Source organism: Anomalospiza imberbis, chromosome 9 (assembly GCF_031753505.1).
Source record: "Anomalospiza imberbis isolate Cuckoo-Finch-1a 21T00152 chromosome 9, ASM3175350v1, whole genome shotgun sequence".
NCBI classification, from domain to species: domain Eukaryota; kingdom Metazoa; phylum Chordata; class Aves; order Passeriformes; family Viduidae; genus Anomalospiza; species Anomalospiza imberbis.
Window position 1 is genome coordinate 21,962,698 of NC_089689.1, and position 20,866 is coordinate 21,983,563.

At 46.5% G+C, this 20,866-nt stretch overlaps 1 protein-coding gene across 2 annotated transcripts in view; it reads right to left on the reverse strand.

Annotated features, from left to right (window-relative positions):
• Positions 1 to 20,866, reverse strand: part of ZSWIM5 (zinc finger SWIM-type containing 5) — a 97,253-nt gene that overhangs the window by 35,112 nt on the left and 41,275 nt on the right. The window lies entirely within an intron of this gene.

Here is a 20,866-nt window from a genome sequence, read left to right on the forward strand (position 1 = left end):
TTTCCAGCTTCTAGATCAATTCCTCCAGCCGGCTGATGCTGACAATTGCTCAGTCCCTGACCTTGCAGTTGGAAAAGAGATGGGCTCATGAACTCATTTGCACATGACAATGCTCCAGCAAAGTGAATCATCTGCCTCCGATAGTAACGAGAGTATGGCGTGCCCCAGCCCTCCCGGGCTCCATTCAACCAGCACAGGGCTGGCCTTTTGTGCTGCCAGTGCAAGAAAGACTCTGCTGAAGATGTGTGCAATTAAACCCACTTTTCTTGTTGCTCTTTTGATTCAGCGGCTCAATGAGAGGCACCCTAGGCAGGTGTTGTCACACACAGATAAAATGTGCCTTTTCAGAGCACTTGCAGACAGAAAGAAAGAGAGTAAGGCTGAATCAATTGCCATTTCTCCCTTGCAAAATAGGGAATCCAGGCTTCCAGCGAGTCAATGAGCAGAGCTGCAATGAGTTGTCATCCTCCCTCCTCTCCAAAGCTATTCTGTTTTGTGACCACAGGCAAAGGTGCTGCTGTTGAGACAGACTTTGGCAGGGATGAAGGAGGCAGGCGATGGCTGGCCAGGAGGATGCTGCCCCAGCAGAACACAGAAGCTTCTGCTTCTAAAGGTTTTCCCCCTGCAGCCCTCCACCCTGTCCCCACTATGCTCCTGTCCTTGCCCAGTCATTATCATCCCGGAAAAGCACCTCCACTTTCACAGAGCTAACAAAGACCATTAATATCACCCCAGGAAGGAGCCATGCCCGCAGCTGAGCTGCCGCAGGAGGAGCTGAAACAAAGGGATATGGATGACTTGGAGAGTATGCACCACGTCTGCAAGAGTCCCCACACATACCTATGGCCTTGGGCACCAACTACCACAGGTTTGGGAGAAATACTCTTCCATCACCTCTCCAGGCAGGCCAGGGAAGAAGCAAGAGCTGCAGTTGTAAACAGAGATGGAATGGGGCTGTTTGTGCTGGAGGGAGCCGTAAGCTCCTCTGAGCAGCTGAGTAAGCTGGAGGGACGCTCTCTCTGCCATCTGCTCTGATCCCACAACACCTCCTGCAAATGAAGAGTCAATCCGCTGGTTTCTATCCCTGTTAACCTCTAATCAGCCAAGAGGACCGGCCTCTGCCTCACTCTTTATCCGAGCCAGCTAATGCGTGAAGCACACCGCGCTTCCCATCTGCTCCAGCATTACTAGAGTTAAAGGACAAAGCCGTTTCCCTGTCCTGAGCATTCACTTACACAGATGCCCTTGTATTAACTCAATTTCTCAGTGATTTCCATTATTACCCTTACGAGATTTCTGGTGTTTGTTTATCTAGGAGCCTGAAATGGAGGTTTTTCCCCTCCCCCTATGCAGCTCAGGGGCTTGGCTGGCCCAAGGCCATGCTCCAGACAACCAGTCCTAATCTGCGATTGTACCCAAAAGTATCACAAAATGTTCTCCATTTTCTCCCCCGCCTGGAGTGCTCTTTGTTGCCCATATATTTCTTAAGAATCGTTTTTTTTGGGTCTTTGTTGCCAGCCCCAAAGCCAAGACCATCCTTTCCAGCATCACCTTCCACAATCTTCCAACACCTGCCCACAAATGGGTTTTTAATCTACCCAGATGTGCAACCCTCTCTCTGAAGACACACAGTTTGGGCAAAAAAAGGAAAAAATACGACCAGTTTTAAAGCTTGGACTGATTTCCTCTGTTAAGATGTAGCCTTACAAGCCGAATTCCTCTGCTAGCAGGTCAGATCCAACCAATCTAAATGATGGTTCTGAAGCAACAGAAAGGGCTTGAAGAGAGGATAACTTCACTGCATCTTGGTTAATGTGTGCTGTCCATGCAATAACTAATGGCAAAATGCTGTCAAGTCTCTGCTCTTTACTGCTACAGGGTAACTTATAGGCATTTTGAATATAAAGGCTTTTCTTTAAAAATTCAAAAATGTGAGAAAGGTGAAGATGTGCAGTACATTTCTAAGCAGAAGCAGGGAACGCAGCATCCTTATGGTCAAGGGAGAAAAAGCAATGCATTTCTGCGACCATCCCGAAACCATCCTCTCCTCTTCTCCCTGTGCTTACAACTGGCTATAGCCGAACAAGGAGCAACATGGTTCCTTGTTACAGCTCAGGTGTTTGCTCAACAGATGCAGGGTTGTTTTCAAGCATGAAAGAAAATATCCACAGGGAGGAAATTCACTTTGTGGCAGCTTCCGGGCTCATGCGTGCCATCAGTTGGAGCTGCCACAAAGCAAACCCAGCCCCATGCTGTCACCACCTTGGCTGCCTCAAGGAAACTGATGGGAGATGCCAAAACTCACACACGAGACTCAGATGGGGTCATCTCCTGACTTCAATGAAGCCACCCAGATTTCCAACAGCTGAGAAGCTGGCTTCTAGCACATAAAAGGGTTCTAATTAGGAACTGCCTCTTATCCCTTCATGCAAGCATCACCATGATGGGATCACTGAACTTCATCACAGTCAAAAGCAAACAGAGCAGTGCTCTTCCCTTCATCGCCTTTTTTATGTGGTGATTCACAGAGCTCTTAGCACCACAAAAACATAATCCCCACCCTTAAAGCAAAGTGCCTCCTATGCCAGAGCCCTTAACCCGTATCTCCTGGCTCAAGGGCTCCTTCCTGCTTGTGGAAGAAGTTGATCCAGAGCCATGGACATCCTTTTCTCTCGAGGTATCTGCTTGCCTTGCTGACCTGCTTTTCCGAGACATTATCTCCCTCCTGAATTGGCCACTTTTCTAGGACTTAGCCTGAGGCTGGGGAGCAGCTTTGGATTTTGTCTCCAAACATGCAAAGATAAATTGCATTCAATACATATTTTACCATTTAAAGCTGCCTCAGGAGTGGGCCATCTTCAAATCAAAACACAAATTCAATTTACCAATATTGAAAAACAAAAGTAAAACCAAGCCTGAGAAGCTCCTGACTTGTTTTCTTCCCACGTTTTGGTTTTGCATAGGGCAGGACTAGCTTAACAAGGACCAGAATCAAACCAGGGCATCACACAGCAATGGAGGGAAGCAGGACACCACCCTGATCCTCCCTGAGACATCAGACCTTAAAATAGCAGCTCTACAATTTATAGGGAAGTTATTAGTTATGATTTTCCTGGCCCTCAGACGCCTTCTGAGGGAATGAGGCAGCCTAGATTCAATACTAAAATCTGCTCCAAATTCTTCCCCAAAAAGACACTTCTTCCACTAAGAATAGCTCTTTCATTTTTAAGAGAGCATAAAGTCTGACTTTCTAAGTCACTGGCAGTGTTGTTAAATGAACACTGTATTTACAAAGCATTTCAACAGCATTTCTGGTAATGGTCTCAGTAACAAATTTGTTGAAAAGGTCAATTAACTTCCTTCCGAGAACCTCACTTCTAAGCACAGAAATTGGCTTTGCATTAAAACTGCCTCCCCAAAGTGGAAAAAACTCTGAGGTGACACCATTTTGCCATTTCTGCTCTCAACTCCCCATTCAGGAGCTGAGCGCAGACCCCAGGAGAAGGCAGCAGAATTACTCCCCTCTCCTGCTGACTTTTACAGCCCTTCTTTAGAATAAACCCACCTCTTTTTTTTTTTTTTTTTTTTTTTTTTTGCTTTTATTTATATATATATATATAATTTCACTAAGGAGACCACAGACACACACTTTATATTGCGGAAATATTATTATACTTAAACAGCTTAGCTCACTTCAGTAACTTCACAAAAACTTAGTCATTTCCTCCCCTCTCTGGCCCTCAAACCAATAAAGCTTAAATTTTGGAGCTTATTTGGGCTGCTCAATATAGGGAAATTATCTGCTCATTGCAGAAAAAAAATAATCAGCAATTGCTATTCCAGATCAGCCTCCTCTGATGACATTTTATTCCAGAATAATTTTTGGAAACTCTCTAAGTATATTTCTGAAGAAAGGGACCTCAATTCCAGGACAGGGCGTAAGCCAAATACCTGCTGGCACAGCAGTGGCTGGGCTGGTCACCATCCCATGGTGAGAGCCTTGACCACAGCCATCCCTGAAGAGGAGGTGAGAGGTGGTGTCAAGTTTGGGAAGACTGACTGCTGTATTTCAACATCCAGCAAAAACTGAGGTGAAAGAACGGCACAGACCTTGATTTTGGGTGGAAATAAATGTTTTTTCCAGCTTTCTTTCAGTCCGTAAGTTGCAAAGGAAGAGGAACCATCCAGCAAGAGGCTGGAGGACTTTGCACGACAAGGTGTAACATCAAGAGGGTGGCTTTTATCCATCATGCAAGTAAAGTGTGTTGAGGGTATTTGAGAAGCACCAACTCTGACAGTGGAGAGCCCTGGCAGAGCATCTACAAGTGCTGTGGCAGTTTCCAAGCCCAACTCAACCTGCTGGTGGATGTTCTGTGCCTCTTCCACATGGACCAGGGCTTTTTTGGGTATTCTCCAGTTCCACCAAATTATGCATCACATCCAACACTACTCAGAGTCAGCTCCATGGAGCCCAGAAGCTGTGCCTGAGCAGCCAGACTCATTGCCATTTCCTGGGCACAGCCATTTCCTCAACCCCCACAAACGGCTCCCTGGTACAAACACCACCACACACAAACCTAAACACACTTCAGAGGGCAACAGCAAAGCAGTGTGTTCATGCACTGTAAGGAAAATCAAAGAGGGATAAGACCAACCCAAGCAAGGCAACCACATAAAAGCCCTCAGTTGCCAGTATGTCCTCTCTGGTGAGGCCCCGCAGAGAAGTTCTGGGTCGTGGCTGATGAGCAGTCAAATTTCCTGATTCTGCAGGACCAAAACCCTCTGCAGAACAGTCAACACACTTTAAATAACACTTTAAAAACCCTTTTGATCACATTAGTCTTCACATGACCTTTCTGAGAAGTCAGGAAGGCAGCCGGAGGTCTGCAGAGCAGAGACTTCCCCAGCATCCCTCCTCGCTTGAAAGGAATGTGGTTGGGAGACAGATGCCTGACAAAGATGCTCTGCTCTCCTGCATCAGCAATTTTCACCATCTTTAGCATGCAGGCATTTCAGGAGAAGCAGGTTCCTGTGCAGTGATTTTAAGCCCCTCAGTACTACCCTTTCTCCTTCTGGACACACACTGTCCCCAGCATCTCCCAGCCATTCATCACCAACCTCCGCTTTAGCAAGGAGCTTGCAACTGGAAAGCTGTCCTGGAAGATCCACCATGCACAGGAAAACACAAGCCCTCCTGCTTTTCAAGTCCAAGATGACTCCACAGCTTCACAGCCTTCAGAAACACAAAGGGCCACAAAAGCTGATACCCAGGGAAATAGGAGCCATCGCTCTTGCTGGGTCGGGAGCAGGGTACAGGCTGCCTCTGCGAAACTCATGTTTCTCATTAAAAACTTCACAGATTTTTTTTTTTCCCCCTGGAAAAACATTGTTATTCAACCCACAGCCTAGACTGCAGGCTCCTCCGTTTGCTTTTGATGCAGTGCAAACATCTAAAATGACACCATGTAATGACAAGATCTGTCATCAGGATGGCTGGGGCTACAGTAGAAAGAAAAACAAAGGAACGATCCTTTCCTTCTCCCTAGAATTCAACACAATTAAAACAAAAGGAAACCTATATTGTGAAGTTAATGCTAAATACAAAGGATTGAAGGGAAAAGGGAAAAAGTGTTATGTGAAACATTTAGTGGTGTTTTTTTCCCATTATGTGACATGAGGCCCTTTTGGCAGCGGATGGAGGGTCTCCAGCTCCTCTAAACATAGATCTATTTCAGTAATTAAGTTCTCTTACAAAGAGGGAAAGGGAAAGGGAGAGGGTAAGGGTTGCAATATCTCAGATAACTATCTGTGGGTGAAATTCCCCTCTGTAGCCTCCTGAAGCTCCTGGTTAGCCCCCATGGGACAAGCCAGGCACAGCTCCCTGGTAGCAGACACAGTATGTACCAAAGGGTTATCAGCACATTCATCACAATTTGGAAGTAGAAACAACCAAAAATGCAGTAAACTCACCATAATGAGATAGAAATAAAGTAAAAAAGCAAAACCAGATGAGAAACTAGGAACCGACTCCTCTCTTCCCTTTGAAAAGGGAAGCCAGTAATTTGAGAGAAGGTGGTTTTACCCACAATCTCAGCAAACAGTTTTAGGAGTCGCCCTAATAATCGCATAACCCAAGAATTACACAGTACTCCCATTTAAGAGATGGGAAAACATCGTGGGGAAATCCTCCCAACCCTTGAAAGCAGATCCATAGGCACATCCAGAAAAGGAGGAGCAAGTCCCACAGTGTGGGCAACATGTCCTGGCTTGGAGTGGTCTCTCTTCTGGTCAGATGGCAGAGTGTACCTGAGCAGCTGCACCCTGCTATTTTTCCTGCTCCATGCTGAGCAGGAGCAGAGTCCCCCTTCCCCTGTCTGGGAAACCAAGACAGAGGAGTCTGGCAGCAAATCAAGGGCCAGGGAACAGTGGCTGGGAAGTAGTGAACAAGTATGCAAGGAGCCCATGCTCCACTGCTGTCTCTCCAGGAAGGAAACCTCCAGCCCTGCCTTATCCCCAGACATCCTCCTGGGGCTCAGTCTGTAATATCTGCAAGGTTTTGGGTCAACTCTCATGTTTGGGCTTTCCAGGAGCAACAGCCACTGACTAAATATGGTGCTTCAGTGCAAAATAAATTGCTTGAATGAGAGTGGTCAGGGCTGATGATGCTCTCACTAAGATGACACCTGCAAATGTATCTGTGCAGGTGGATTCTATGCTGCTCTGATGCTGGATGCTGCTAACCCCACTTCCACAGCTGCTTAGCAACTCCCATAGTTTGCTGCACCGACCGTGTGTATGTCATTAAGTACCCTCACACTCAGGTTTTGCAGGTGAGGAACAGAGAGGCCATTTTCTCCTCCAGGAGGTGCCACCTCAACCTCTGCTGGGCCCTTGAAAATTCCTGCCAGGATGCCAACCTGCAGCACACACCACTGAAAAACCACTATCAAACCATCTGCAGTGGAAAAGCCCCACTCTGTGGAGCCACATGAGAAGCCCCATTATCACAGGCACTTTGAAAAGATGCAAACATGATCTTGAAACCACCAAGGTACAGAAATTAAACTCAAGTTTGCTTTCCAAAGCTTGTAATGTTTTAAGCAGGTACAACTGCTTTTGTAATGGCTTATGACTTCTGAGTAACTTGAGTTGCTCAGAGAAGTTAACATCAACCTGATGCACAGCCAGACTCCACCATCATCTCCACACTCCCACAGAAGGGGTATGCATGGCACTTAGGCCGCGGTCACCTCCAAATCAAACACAGCATCACCTCAGAAGGAAGCAGCTGTGGATTTCTAGCATCTACAGGGGGCTGAGACCTGACTGGCACCACACATCAAATGATGATGCTCGCCTGGAGGAGCAACACTAGGATTGCCCAGTGATACACAGGGAAGATGTGTCTGTCCAATTGTGCTGGGTTTCAAATTTACCCAGAGCTAAAGGAGATGACAGCCTCAAAGTTCCCAGCAAGACCAATTTAATTCCCCCTGAGCCCTTGCTCAGAGACCTACTTGCAAAACTTTACACCCACCACTTGTGTGCACAGGGAATGGTCAAACTTATGGGCTTTGACACTGACGCACTCACCTCAACAGCAAACAGTCCTTCAACAACACACACGCCAAATTAAAATGATCCCAACCCTCAGCAGCCTCTCTGTCTGAAGAGCAACCGCCATTACTTATTAATTTGCTTCCTCAAGATAAACAAGAAATTTATTAAAGTCTGAAACAGACCAGGAGCACACAAGGCAGCAGAGGGGCAGGGGTTGCCACTTGTCTTTAAAAAAATAAATACTTCTATGCTAGATTACACTTTCCACTTGCTGTTTCACCCAGGAACCAGTTTCCACTCTGTGCAGGATGGCAGCCCCATGGATTTCTATGTTATGTTGAAGGCTCAGTCATTTTTGAGGGGAGAAGCACCAAATTTTGGACCTAGCAGGTGAAATGCAAATAAAAATAGACATTTTAAAATAAAAGCTACATGCATCTGAGTGATGAGTGCATCTGTCTACAGGCTGCTCTCACAGATCATGACCTTGACATCTTGCAGAGGAGGTGCAATCTTTGACAATCAATTAAGTTCCTTGTTTAGAGAAACTGCTCTGTTAAACCTAGAGATGAACTCAGCATGGATGAAGAGACCAACACTTCCCAGGAGAGCTGAAAACAGTCTCACTCCATTCAGTCAACAAGCAGGTGATGCTCGTGGGTGGAACTGGAAGAACAAAACTCTTCAGTACAGTTTCCTACGTCATCTACAGTGAGAAGGAATGGTTGGAAGGATGATGAGGAGCAGAGTTCCCTTCATGCTCACAATGTACATTTGCAAAGGCAAAACATCATCTGTGGATTTTCCACCCATGCAACAGCCGCTCCAACAGCCTTGCTTTCATACATCGCCCCTTGTTTCTCCAGTCACAAGGGAAGAATTAAAAATGGCTGTTTCCAGACCAGTACAAGTTATCAACTGCATCACTTCACTAGCCCAAAGGAAATTATGTCCACAGTATATCCAGCATTTGTGCAGACAGAAGTATATGGGAGATAAAAGGGAAAGAAAACTCACAGCAGGTAATCAGGACATTTAAAATACAAATGGCAGGTCTGCAGTCATGGTTGCCTTCAGTCCTGGTGGTTTGCTAAAAACCAACTTGATTTTTAAGTGATCAATGCAGAGCAACAGCACTGAGGATGCCCCCGCGGCAGTCGCAATCTTGGGACCTCTAGGATGCCATGAAGCCCTTATTCCTCAGCATCCCCCTTAATGAAGATGTGAAACTTCACATTAGCATCCTTATCATCTCCAGTCACACTACTGTAACAACCACAGCTTTGAGAGCTCTGTGCCACCAAGAGACATTGCTGGATTCAGGCAATGGGTATGAAGTGTGCTGGGGTGAGACACCCCACACCCAGAAGTATGAATGAACTAAACTAAAAAGAAATGAAAACCAAATCCCCTGTGACCGCTGCAGACTCTGTGAAGTTCAGCCAATCCCAACTGCAGTTCTCTTCTCCTACTGACCCCTGGACCACTGCAGTCATGGGACTGTGCTGGTTACACCTTTGCAATCCTCGAGCCAAATGCTTGGGAAATGCTATTCCAGTTCTACACCCCTGGGAGATGTGATTACTGAAGAGTCACGAGTTGACATCTCCAAGCTGTCCTGCATCAAGTAGACAGGTGAAACAGTGTGGTGGAGACTGGCACAAGTGACAACACCAGCGTGGGGCAGTCCAGCCTCCTGCTACTCTCCACCTATCACTGTTCACCTAGCTCCTCCACACCCAGGGTGGGCTACAGATATCACCCAGTATCCAAGGCAGATGCTGGATCCAGCTACCACCACTGAAGATACCAATTAAACTCACCTTGGAATTTTTGGCTTCCTGTATCTGTGTCAACTGGATAGTTAAGCTGACACCTTTGTCCATTCTCTTTGTCTGGAGCCAACAGATCAATCTGCCTCAAATACAGGAGATCTTTTTTTAACACTCCAAAGCTAATGAAAAAAATCCCCTCTGGTGAAAGGAAAACACTGGACCAGAGAAGTTTTATTAGCCCTTAACCATGTAAAGTTGGAAGCTCGTCCCCTGTTTAATTCTAATACTCAAACTCTGTTAAACATTAACTGTATAAATAATCAAATACTTCACATGACAGAGTCATACTTCCAATATGGGGCAAATAACCCAGAGGGTAAAGAAGGGTGTAGTCTTCTAGTCTGAAGGATTTCCAGCGCTCTCCAAAAAGTAAAACAAAGACAGTCCCTTCCCCCTCCTCTGCCTTCAAAGCAAAAGCTTTGATTCACTTGGGGAGACCACATCAAGCCAGAGTAGAGGCACACAAGAGATGTATCTCATCATTCCCCTCTGCTCCAGATACACACGTGAAACCACCAGCCACTGTGTGGTCTCAGCCTTCTCAAACAACCTGCATCCACTCCTAAAACACCCAAGTCTCCCTGGTCCTTCTGGCTGGCAAGCCCTGAGAATCCTTTTCACCCTTGCTCTGCACTGCTTGGGGAGGTGATATGGCACCAATCACCCAGCCCACATCAGTCCCAGACACAGACCCTTCCACCAAACCCCAATGTTGCTTCTTCAAGATGAGTGTTCTCCTGGCAAGCAGGACTTGAAGCAGATAGGAGCTCCAGCTCTCCAAAAGCCTGTGGTCTTCCACCCGGCTCGGAGGGGCCACAGACTCAATCCCACTGAAAATATCCCTGGTCTCCATTGCTTGTAACATGGATCACAACCGCCTGGTGTTTTTGAAATTGAGCTCTCACTCTCTTTGGGCTTTGGTTTCCCTTACTGCAAAGCTGGGATAAAGCCCCTTCTGGGACTCACAGGGGTATTTTAAGGAGCAGGCTGAAGTTCGGCTCCTCAGGAAATGACCGGTGTATTTGCTGTGGAAGAAAAGCTCTATGAAGGAAAAAAAGACTGTTTGAAAGAAGTTAAAAATTAAAAGCTTCATTAAAAGTATATAAATGTGATGCTGACCATTCCCCTCGTCCAAAGTCAAGCTAAGGTAATTTTTTGAAATATGTCATCATCTGATGCCCAGGACTGCCTCAGTTTAGACTGATGCTCTCATTTTAATGCTGACTGAAAAGCTTCAAGTGATGCTTGACAATCAAAGCATCAAGAGCCAAATGGAGAATTGTCTGACCCACAGCCCTGCCTAAAACTGCACTTTCAGTACTTCTGAGCTGACTTTGGAAAGCCAGTATTGGCTTTGGCAGAACCCAGGAGAGCCACTGTGCATTAATTATCGCTCTTGCTCTGCAGACAGACATACAAAAGATAAAGACAACAGTGAGGCTTGTTCAGAACAAGGGATCCAGCACCATCTCAGCACAAGTACTTTCTCCTTCAAGTGTTATTCAACCATCCAGATCTTGAAGACAGCCCTTGACTGAAGGCCCTTTACCTACACTGTAAGGTAAAGCATGGACTCATGAAAACCTATGTGATTTTTGTCCACATTGTTAAGTTTAGGTTCAGCACACCCCCTGAGCTGTACAAAAAAAATCACCTCTCCCAAGCACAGCCATTACACCAAAGTCTGCATAGTTGAAGGAGTCAGCAGGACTCCTCTCTATCAGCTGCATGGACAAGAAGAGACCCACTTCCACCACTGCACCCCAACCCGTACAGCTGAGCAGAGCTGTATGGTCCATCATGACACCTGCATAATATTTCAACCAAAACTGTACTGTTCTGGGCTTCTCCCAGCAAGACCCTGATTTATCTCCTCCTCCTGCTGACAGCTGAGAGTGCAGCTGGGATCTACAAGAACAGAGAGAAGAAAGGCTCTTGGTTTCTAGAATGTCAGCTGTGGAGGTGGGGGAAACCAGGTGTTGCATTCTTGGGGAAATGCTTTTCCTGGTCAGCCCATCATTTTCTGTTTGCTCCTCTCAGCACCCCCAAGAAGCACACACAGCATGTGCAAGAGCATAAGAGCATAAGACACCCCTCAGGGGCCCCCAACCTACCAGCACTGACTGGAATAGTTCAGGCTTAAGCCCAACTCTTTGCAGACACAGCCCATCCCACATGCACAGAATCTGAGAATGTAGAGAGTGAATATGAAGGGGAGAAGGGGCCTAGATCCTTGGAACTTGGTCCCTTCAGGAAGGCACATTGGTAAGGGCTTAGGATGACTTTACAACATCTGTAAGCAGATTTCAGCAAGTAACTCAGATGTCATTCATGTTAATGGTGCAGCACCAAAGGAAGGACCTTCTGAGAGCATTGGACACGAGCATCTCAGTCCCTGCTGGCTCCCTCACCCACGCTGACACACTTCACAGGCAAGCTGCCCACGCCTGGAACAAGCAGTCTGCTCCAGGGCCGATTCCCACTGCATCTCCCATCCTTATTTAAAATGAGAGCTAGCTGGTTTCCCTGTTGTACATGGTGCAATGCCAGCCACACTGAACAGGCTTCTTGTAAAACACAGCCCACTGCCTTTCCAAGCCAAGGGGGAGACATTCTCCCAGTCTGCAGATAGCAACTTCAGACACCCTTAAAGCCAAGCTCTTGGTCTTGCTTTCCTTCATGAAGCAAAGGCAGAAAAAGTACCACAGCTCACCGACTCCTGCTTTTCCTGGCATCTCCTTCAGCAAGATAGACATACAGACCTCCTCCATCTCTGCAGCAAAATCTTCTAAACAAGTCACACCTGACAGGGACATGGAAATGCCAGGGACATTTCTGAAGGACAGCAGCCATGATGAAAGCCAGAGCTGAGCAGATTTCCTATCAGAAAGGTTAAACCTTGAAGATCATTCCCTGAAACACTCATCCCAAAGGGAAAGATAGGTTTTAAGGTGAAACCAAAGAAGGAAATTCAGCCAAATGACCATGTCCCACCCTGTGGTGCCACAACTGACGTAGCATTCAACAGAGCTGCACAGCCCTCCAGCCACTGCCTGGCCCAGCCTTCTCCATTCCCACAGTGAAAGCACAGAGAACCCAGGACATGCAAACAAAGCCCCTTCTGAAGAAAAGCAACCCCATTCCTCATGAAGTTGATGGAAAAGCCCTGCCAGGATTATGTCCAACGGCCAGAGAGCTCACACTGAGGGCTCTGAGGCAGCATTTATGTAAGCTTTTCTTGCATGTATGCTCTTCCCCAGACACCTACCATCACTCCTCTTGGAGACACTCCGATCACGGAGCAGCTGGAAAGCACAAGAAGCCCCAAAACAAGGCAGAATCACCAGCATCACGCTGCACACCTCTGAGATGCAGGAACCTAGAGGATGGAGGCACCAAGGCAGCCAGGATGCTGTGGCAGAGCTGATGCCGCCAACATCCTCCTACACCAGCCACCCACTACTCCAGCACCACTGCCAACAGGCAGTCCAGACCTGGAGGTAAAGCCAAGAAGCACAGCAGGAGAATGGCAGACACAGAGACGGGAGAACCAAGGGCTCTTCGCCTCCCACGCAGCCATGTAACTGCAGCCAGAAAGCCTTTTGGACTTACGGTTCCTTATGCTGACAGAAAATTCAAAGCTGAGTTTTACTCCTGACTTGCAAATCCTGAGGAGGAGGAGGAAAAGGGATAAAAAAAAAGCCAGGCCATCTGCTCAAGGGCCTTGCAGCAAAGAAGTAGGCTACACATGGTGATTCTCCAGGTAGAGCCCTGGTAGGACTTTCAGGTTGACTTGGTCATTTGCTTTCTTTAGTGCAATTCTGGACCCAGATGTTTCATTACACATGCTATTGAGTGTGTACATGTGAGGAAACTACCTCTGATTTGAATATCCCTGAGAGCACATTGCTCTTACTAAACACTGCAGAGCTATTGCTCCATGCGACATTAACAGTACAAGACGTTCTGGTAGACTACAAAAATTGGCCCATAAAAAACAAACACTTCTGTCTTACTAAGGGCATCTGGAAATGACCCAGAGAGCTTGTCTATTTTCATTGGTAGCAGTTTTGTACAACAGAAGAAAGAAACTGGTTGTGAGTTTTGAGCAAATGTTCCTCAAATGCTTACAAGGAATCCCTGAAAACACCAGCAAACACGCCACCCACCCAGCTCCCCACAGGCAGAGCTTGGAAGACCACAATGTGGTCCCGTTTCATTCAGGCTTTACCCCACTAACTATCCTTCCTGTTGTCTCTCAGTAAATCACATCCTTGAGGAAAGAAACTTGTCTCAGACACAGGACCCACCCACTCCCAAAAGCATCCAACTCCACCGCAGCACACACGTGGCATGGAAAGACAGGCCAAAGGAATGGGTAGGCTGCCCTTTACTGGGATGATCCTCTGAGAGCAAACTGTGGTTCTGAAAGAAAAACCCAGAAACAACATTTGAAGTTAATACATTGCTACCTTTGCACTCCCCAGGGCTACAAACCTCCACCCTGGCAGCTGGACACACACCGGCTCAAATGCAAGAAGCAAGTCAATCCTTGGCATTTAGGGGTGCAAAGCTGAAACCTCCCTTTGTGTGCCAGAGGCCTGTGGTCATTTTTGGAGCTTCAGCACATCAGCAGACAACAGCATGACTTGCCATGCTACCATCATAGCACACCAGCAAGTCGGGAAGCAGGAGATCCAAAGGCTCTGTTACCCTTCTTGCTCTGCTGCAGAAACCAACCAGAAACACTCACATCCCATCAAGGATGGGGTCCCAAAAGAGCAGACAGGAATAAACCACAAAGAGATAGCATCTTCCTCAGCAGTCTCTTGTCTGGAGACGTATTGCTGGTGACTGGTTTCTCAGGGCTCTTCAAATTCCTGCTCCGAGCTCAGAGGACTAGAAACAGGAATGGTGGAGACACCCATTCCAGATCCTACCCAGGAACTGCTCTGATGACTGCCTGGCTCCTTCCTTCACAGCAGAACATTCCAAAAATGAACCAAAACAAACTCTAGAGTCATGACACTTCTCACAAGGCAGACTCCAGGCTCTCCAGCCAGGCCCAACTGCAGACGCCACAGAAGTGTATTTATTTTAAAGACTATTTGAGCTGGAGTTTGAGAGAGAAATTATCCTTTTTTTAAAGAACTTGTGGTTTTTGTAAAAACTGATTTTAGCAACAGTCACATTTCAGGCTCTCTTTAGAGAAACCATCTGCTGATCTCCCAAATGTGGTGCAAGCATTTCTGCAGCCCTCTGCTAGGACTGTGCACAGGAGACGCAGCACCCGGTGAAGGGCTGTGACTCCAGCTGCACAATTGGGAAATATCAGAGACAAACTGACCTGATGTGTCCTTCTTGCACAATGCCATCCCATGCTTCTCCCTGATCCTGGGAAGTCTCCTTCCTCCAGACACTGTACCATTTTCTACCTTTGCCTAGAACACCTCTGCATTCCAACGTCCCCTGCCAGGCCAAGCCCCACCTGCCTGCCCTGCTGTGGTTAGGGACACGCTTCCCACTCAGTGCCAGCTCCCCAAAGCAGCTATTAGAGAACAAGACACTCCAGTGACAGAAGTCATTGGCTGGGGATGGCCAGCCCTGCCTCCCTGAGGAGCCATGTGGGAAGGAGCTTTGCCCATTGTGAAGGCACTTGTGTAATTACCAGCTGCCAGAACCAAAAAAGCCTCTGCTGAGAACATGCAAATTCCAACTTTTCTTGGATTTGACCACATCTGCAGAGGGACAGCAAAGACGTCTCGCAAAATGGGCACCTCCTCTCCATTCCCCTTGCACTGAGTCCCACAACAAGCTCTGAGAAATGCTCTCTGGTCTTCTTCAACAAGGTGAACACAACATTCTTCTCCATGCTTACTTTCCAAAATGGCAGGACCATTTTATAATTTTTTTTCCCCTCCCTTAAAATCAAACCATTTGAGGTCAGCATCCAGTATGAAAATTCCAAGCATAGATGTTTAAAATCCCAGCAGAACTACAAGCAAATCGAAAACAGGACCTTATCTCATGAACTATTGGACAAAGCTTCATAATAGCTGGTACCACCAACCCCACCTCCAGTAATCCCCATCCTGAGGCAAACTGCTCCTAGACACCTGCTTGGCAGCACAACAGTGCCCATCTCCACTCCCGCCTCGCCTCTGCCGACGCTGAAATTGAAGCAGACTGACAGCAGGATAATTTGGGGGAAAATTACATTTTCTATATAACTTTCATACGTGACTATATTTAGCAGATGGAGAAACAAAGTACATGTATTCAGTAAATATATATTTTTATAGCTGTAAAATTATAAACACATATGTATGTTCCAAGGAGATCTGAAGTCTATTTTAAGACGCTCTTCACATGCGGATCATTAAAGCCTACAATGCAGTTCCTTTGCCATATTATAATAAATATGGAAAGTGAATACACACTTCTCAACTCTTGTAGGTCACGAGAGACCTAAAGATGATCTCGTTTCTCTTCTGGTCGCCCTCTTTTGTGCTGCTTCAAAGGGAAATTGGTTTCATATGTGGGTTGACTGTACCTCACAGCATCATTTTGCCTGCAAACCTAATTTAGTGAGCTGCTGAAACACTGTTACATAGGCAAGCATCGATTCCAGACCTCCAAAACCCATAGGGTCAACATTGGAAACTAATTCCTCGCCTGACAGGCTGCTAGCCTTGCATGAGCAGCAAAACTAGCATCTTGCCACCTCTCGCATTCAGGAGGCATTAATCACACTTGCATCACTCCAGCTATTGGAATTTCTGATCCAGGCTGATTAATTTCCTCCCCATGCCCATTTCAAGCTGCTCACAGGCTCAGGGCTCTGCCTTTGGGGAGGAATGCTGAATTTCTCTTCCTGCTCCCTGCACGGCCAAAGCCAGGAAAGAGGACAACTTTCTACACCTTATTTCCTCAAGACTTCTGCCCCTGGGGAGTCAACAAGGTTTTAATCAGCACCTGGCACTGTATCTATCAGATATGCTAATAAGGTTCCTTACCTTAACAAACACCCTCAAGAGCAGACTCATCTATCTTAATTGGTAAACGCTTCATTAATAATGCAGCTGAGGAGTCTCAGAGCTAGAAATATAAATAGCAAGTTCTGATGCAAGGGCTTTTTTTTGTTCTCCAAGTACAGATTCAGAAGGAAGGTCTCTGTCGTGCCCTGCTGCAGACACAAGAGCCCTTTGCAGTGTGCACAAAAAGCCTCTTTTCTGTCTCTAAGGGGTCCAAGTTCAGAGCATCCCTTTCCAAAGGAGAAAGGCAGGCATGCTGGAAGGCATTCCTGGGCTGGGAGGCACCCAGAAAGACGGGTACCCATCAAGCACCAACACAGAGGTCAATGTGGACATGCTACCGAGACAGTGGCTTCCAGCCACTGATCAATGACAGGAAAAGCATTAAAACGCCTCTTTGGTTAAGTCACAAATTCCAGTCCTATGATTAACGCTGCTCTTAGCCAGGGAGCAAAGCAAAGGCTCAAACATCACAACCAGAGGGGACGTCTGAAGAAAAAGATCTTGTGTGTCTGAGACTACACATTCTGCAAAGAGATGACCCCAGGCCCACCACACTAATCTCCAGATCTCCATTTTAGGACGTAGCCAAAACAAGGCAGGAGTCTCTGAAATTCAGCTATACTCATGAACTCCAAGCATGTTAAAGTAGTAGGCTTGGGTTCTCCTTTTTCTTATAAATTCATTCTGCAGACAAAAAGCCAGACAGTTAGGGATTTTAAGTATACTCAGTGCAGCCAGAGACTTGCTGATCTAAATCAAGTTTCTCAAAGCAATGGCCATAATTTCCACACAAAACCATTTTTATTGTCCTTTTTGGTTTTTTAAAGCTCTGCTTATCAGTCCCTACAAAGTCTTAATGGATCAGACTGGGGGTTTAAATCTACATGTAGAAGAAGAAGAAATTATTGAGGTTTATGGATGTTAGAGATAGTAATTGTTGATAAATATCTTCCTCTGATGACATCTGGAGGATTTAAGTAACAATGAAGTGTTAGATCAAATCCCAGATAAAAAAGTTTTGGCAAAAATTTAAATATTTCAAGCAAGGAGGTTTCAGACACTTTTCCTGGGGAAAAAACTACCCAAAAAGTAGGAAATAAAAACTAACAAAAAAATTTTGTTCCAGATACTACCACCACATCCACATCTTGATTTTTTTTCTAAGCAAACCTTCTCTGACCCCATCTCTGGTCTCCTTCTGCATTATTTACAGCATCTTTCTACGGCAAATGACTCTTCCAAATAGTAAGGGGCTTCTCTCAGAGGTTTCTAAAGCACCAGGCTTGGAGAGCAAGGCTGTTGTGCAAGTCCACCTCAAACTTCCAATGTTACATTGAGTCCTGCGCTTAAAGCTCCTTTGGAAATGGCTCCTGGGCACATGTTCTCAATTGGAACAAAAAGGCAGGCCAGAGATTATATTTCCAAAGGATCACAAACAGTCACACCTGGAAACACTGTTTTTTTTTTCCCTAATCCCATTTAGCAAATTTAACTGGATGCTTGCCAAAAGGTATGTAACTCAGTTTTTGTACTCATTTAGAGCAGCTCAGCAATACTCCCTGGGACAGCAGCATCAAGATGGGAATTTGCAATGAGGTTTGCATGGACACAACATCCATATATCCCAGAATTGATCCCAGGCAGAGGGGCCTAGCATTCCTCATCCCACACAGTGCCTCTGGCTAGAAGTGCCTCATCCCAGACAAACCCACCATTGTGCAGGATGCTCTGCAGTGCCAGCCCGACAGGACATCAAGGACACTGAAAACTGATTTCTCCAGCCAGCCCGAGCTCCCGCCCCACTGATTAATGGTTCTCTGCCACAGAAGCTAATAGGATCCTCTTTGAAATCCAAATAACCAGCATTAGTGACCTCAGAGCCCTGTCTGCTAACTGGACGTACAGCCTGCTTTTAATTCTCTTTATTTTCCACTGCATCTTCCCTACCAAAGCTTCCTTTCCCACAATGTTCTTTCCGAGCTGCTACACCCCTGCTCTGATGAGTGCTCCCCACCTGCCACCCCAGTTACAGCCCGTGTGTGGCTGCACAGCAGCATCAGCCCAACCCAACACATCCTCCCCCTGATCCCCTGCCCTAGGGAAGGGTCCAGGTTAGCTGCTGCAGCCCCACAGCATGTCTGTACCCAGACAGTGCCCAGGCAGCAGCAAATGCTCCCCTGGCACAGCAAACAGCTATCGAGTGTACCCCAGGGTTAGTTCTCAGCAGCCAACAATTTAAAGCTAAAATTCACCAGGCTTCCTTGCCATTCCCACACCTACCTCAGCAAAAGCCTGTCTGTAAGGGACTAACATTTAGGCAACCAGCTCTGACTACAGTAAATCTCCTTCTTTCCTCTCTTTTTTTTTTAATCCATAACCACCAGCTTTAAAGCTTTAAATCAATATCCCCTCTTGCGATCTGCATTCAGCAAGGAATTATTCACATTGAGAGCTTTAAAAATTAAGCTAAACCCTGCAGGGCCCAGGCCAAACTTATATCACAGCAAAGCTTTAAACACTGGATCAGGGACACAGCATGAGCCATGTCTCCTGGTCTTAGATGCAAACTAAACGTAGAAAACAAAGCTGCCGTCACTGTGTTAAAAGGAAAAACCATAAACGGTCCATGCTGTGGCTTCTCCCAGGGACACAAGGGACAAAGGCCCTCCTTCCATGAAGAGGGGTCAGCCCATTCCAACCAAACACCTTGCAAAGGAAAGAAACTAATTGTCCCTGCAAAGGAAAGAGACTTATTGTCACTGTTTGAAAGAGAAAATGGCAGCTGATCTATCCACCCGTCTGTAATGCTGGCCAGAGGGAGGTCTTTGAGGGATGATGTGAGGACAAAGAGGACAGTGTCATGTGCTGCCTCCACAGAAGTACCTACATCCATAGGAACAGGAGGTTCTCAGCACTGCTCACCCACTGCTGCTCACAGCCAGACACAGCTGGCCTCAGGCTGGGCAGAAGTGCCAGATGCCAAGCTGAGAATCCACAACATTCCTAGAGGTGCCAATTTTAAGGTGCAATTGAAGAAGAGGTAGGAGAAGAGAAACTCACAACCTAAAACAGCTCCTGTTGGTGCCTCAGAGGACCACAAAGGCAGGAGAAGATGGATGAATGAGCAAAGATTCTCAGCCTCACTGGTAAGAGAAGCTCCCATCTTTAATTTGAGAAGGGGTCTGATCTGCTCAATGACAGGACTAGATATTACAGGGAAGACACCTTATACCCCACCTCTCCTCCCACCACGGGGACAAAGGGCTGCAAGCACGGCCCTCTGCACAAAGATACCTCAATCTCACCTGATGCTGTGATGGTGGCAGAGGCAGAAGGTTGTGTATAACAAGTCCAGGAAACAACTGGATTTCCACCACCCCCACAGTGGCATCTAAATGAGCACTGAAATCTTTTCATCTTCCCTGCTTGAGGGATGGCATGAAGAAGTCCATCTGGACTGTGCAGAGAGCATCCTTGATCCCACAGTCACCAGCCTCATGTAAGACCCAACAAGGACTGGCAAGGGTCAAGGAGCTGGAACAAGGCTAAGAAATTGGTACAGAACAAAGCAAATCAGGAGGCTCTCCTGGCTCTAAACATCCTCATGGTCCCACACACTGACCTCTTACAGGTATGAACTGCACAGGAAACTTGAGTCTTGAAATCACCCCAGGGCAGAGATTATGACTCATGTTCAGCTCTTGAGATGCCCACACACAGCCACTTCTCCAGCTCTCAGTCATGGGGGTGGGGTGACTGCCCAGGCCTTAATATTTGTAAAGTCCTTAGGAAATCCTTGGAAGGAAAGAGTAGAGTATTATTATGAAATAATAGCTTTTTATTCTGCTCCATCTGAAAGCTGCAGCTCTTTGTTTGGCCCCACGCTGTCTAAGCCAAGGGTTAAGGCTTGACTGGCTGGGCTGTGAGAAGCCATCCTCCACGGTGGGGGAAAGGCAGACTTCTGAGGGTCTCAGGAACAAGGTGCCTTTCTAACCTTTTCGGACTCCAATAAGCAGCTTTAGATGTAACAATAGGGGGCTGAAAACCCAAATGCCCCAAAGCCTGCAGACAATCAGGACTGTTTAAGCATCCACAACTGACATTTCTAACACCACCTGAAATGTGTATTTTCCTTTCTGTTTCAAAGCGTTATTTTCCAATCAGATTATGTGCAGGATAAATACCCTTATGCGGTGACAGCAGGCACTGCACAAGAAAATTGGGGATAATGGTAAATGCAAAGATTTACAGATACTTATCTCAGCATCTGCAAGAAATATTAGCTTTGAACGTGGTGTTCAAACACAATGTCAATCACTAGAACCTAGAAAAGTACAAACTTGCTTAGCTGAACTTAGCTCTAAAATAAATTAAATACATAAAATATAACTAGGCTTTTAGAGCCCATCTCTCAAATGGAAAGCAGCAGCTACA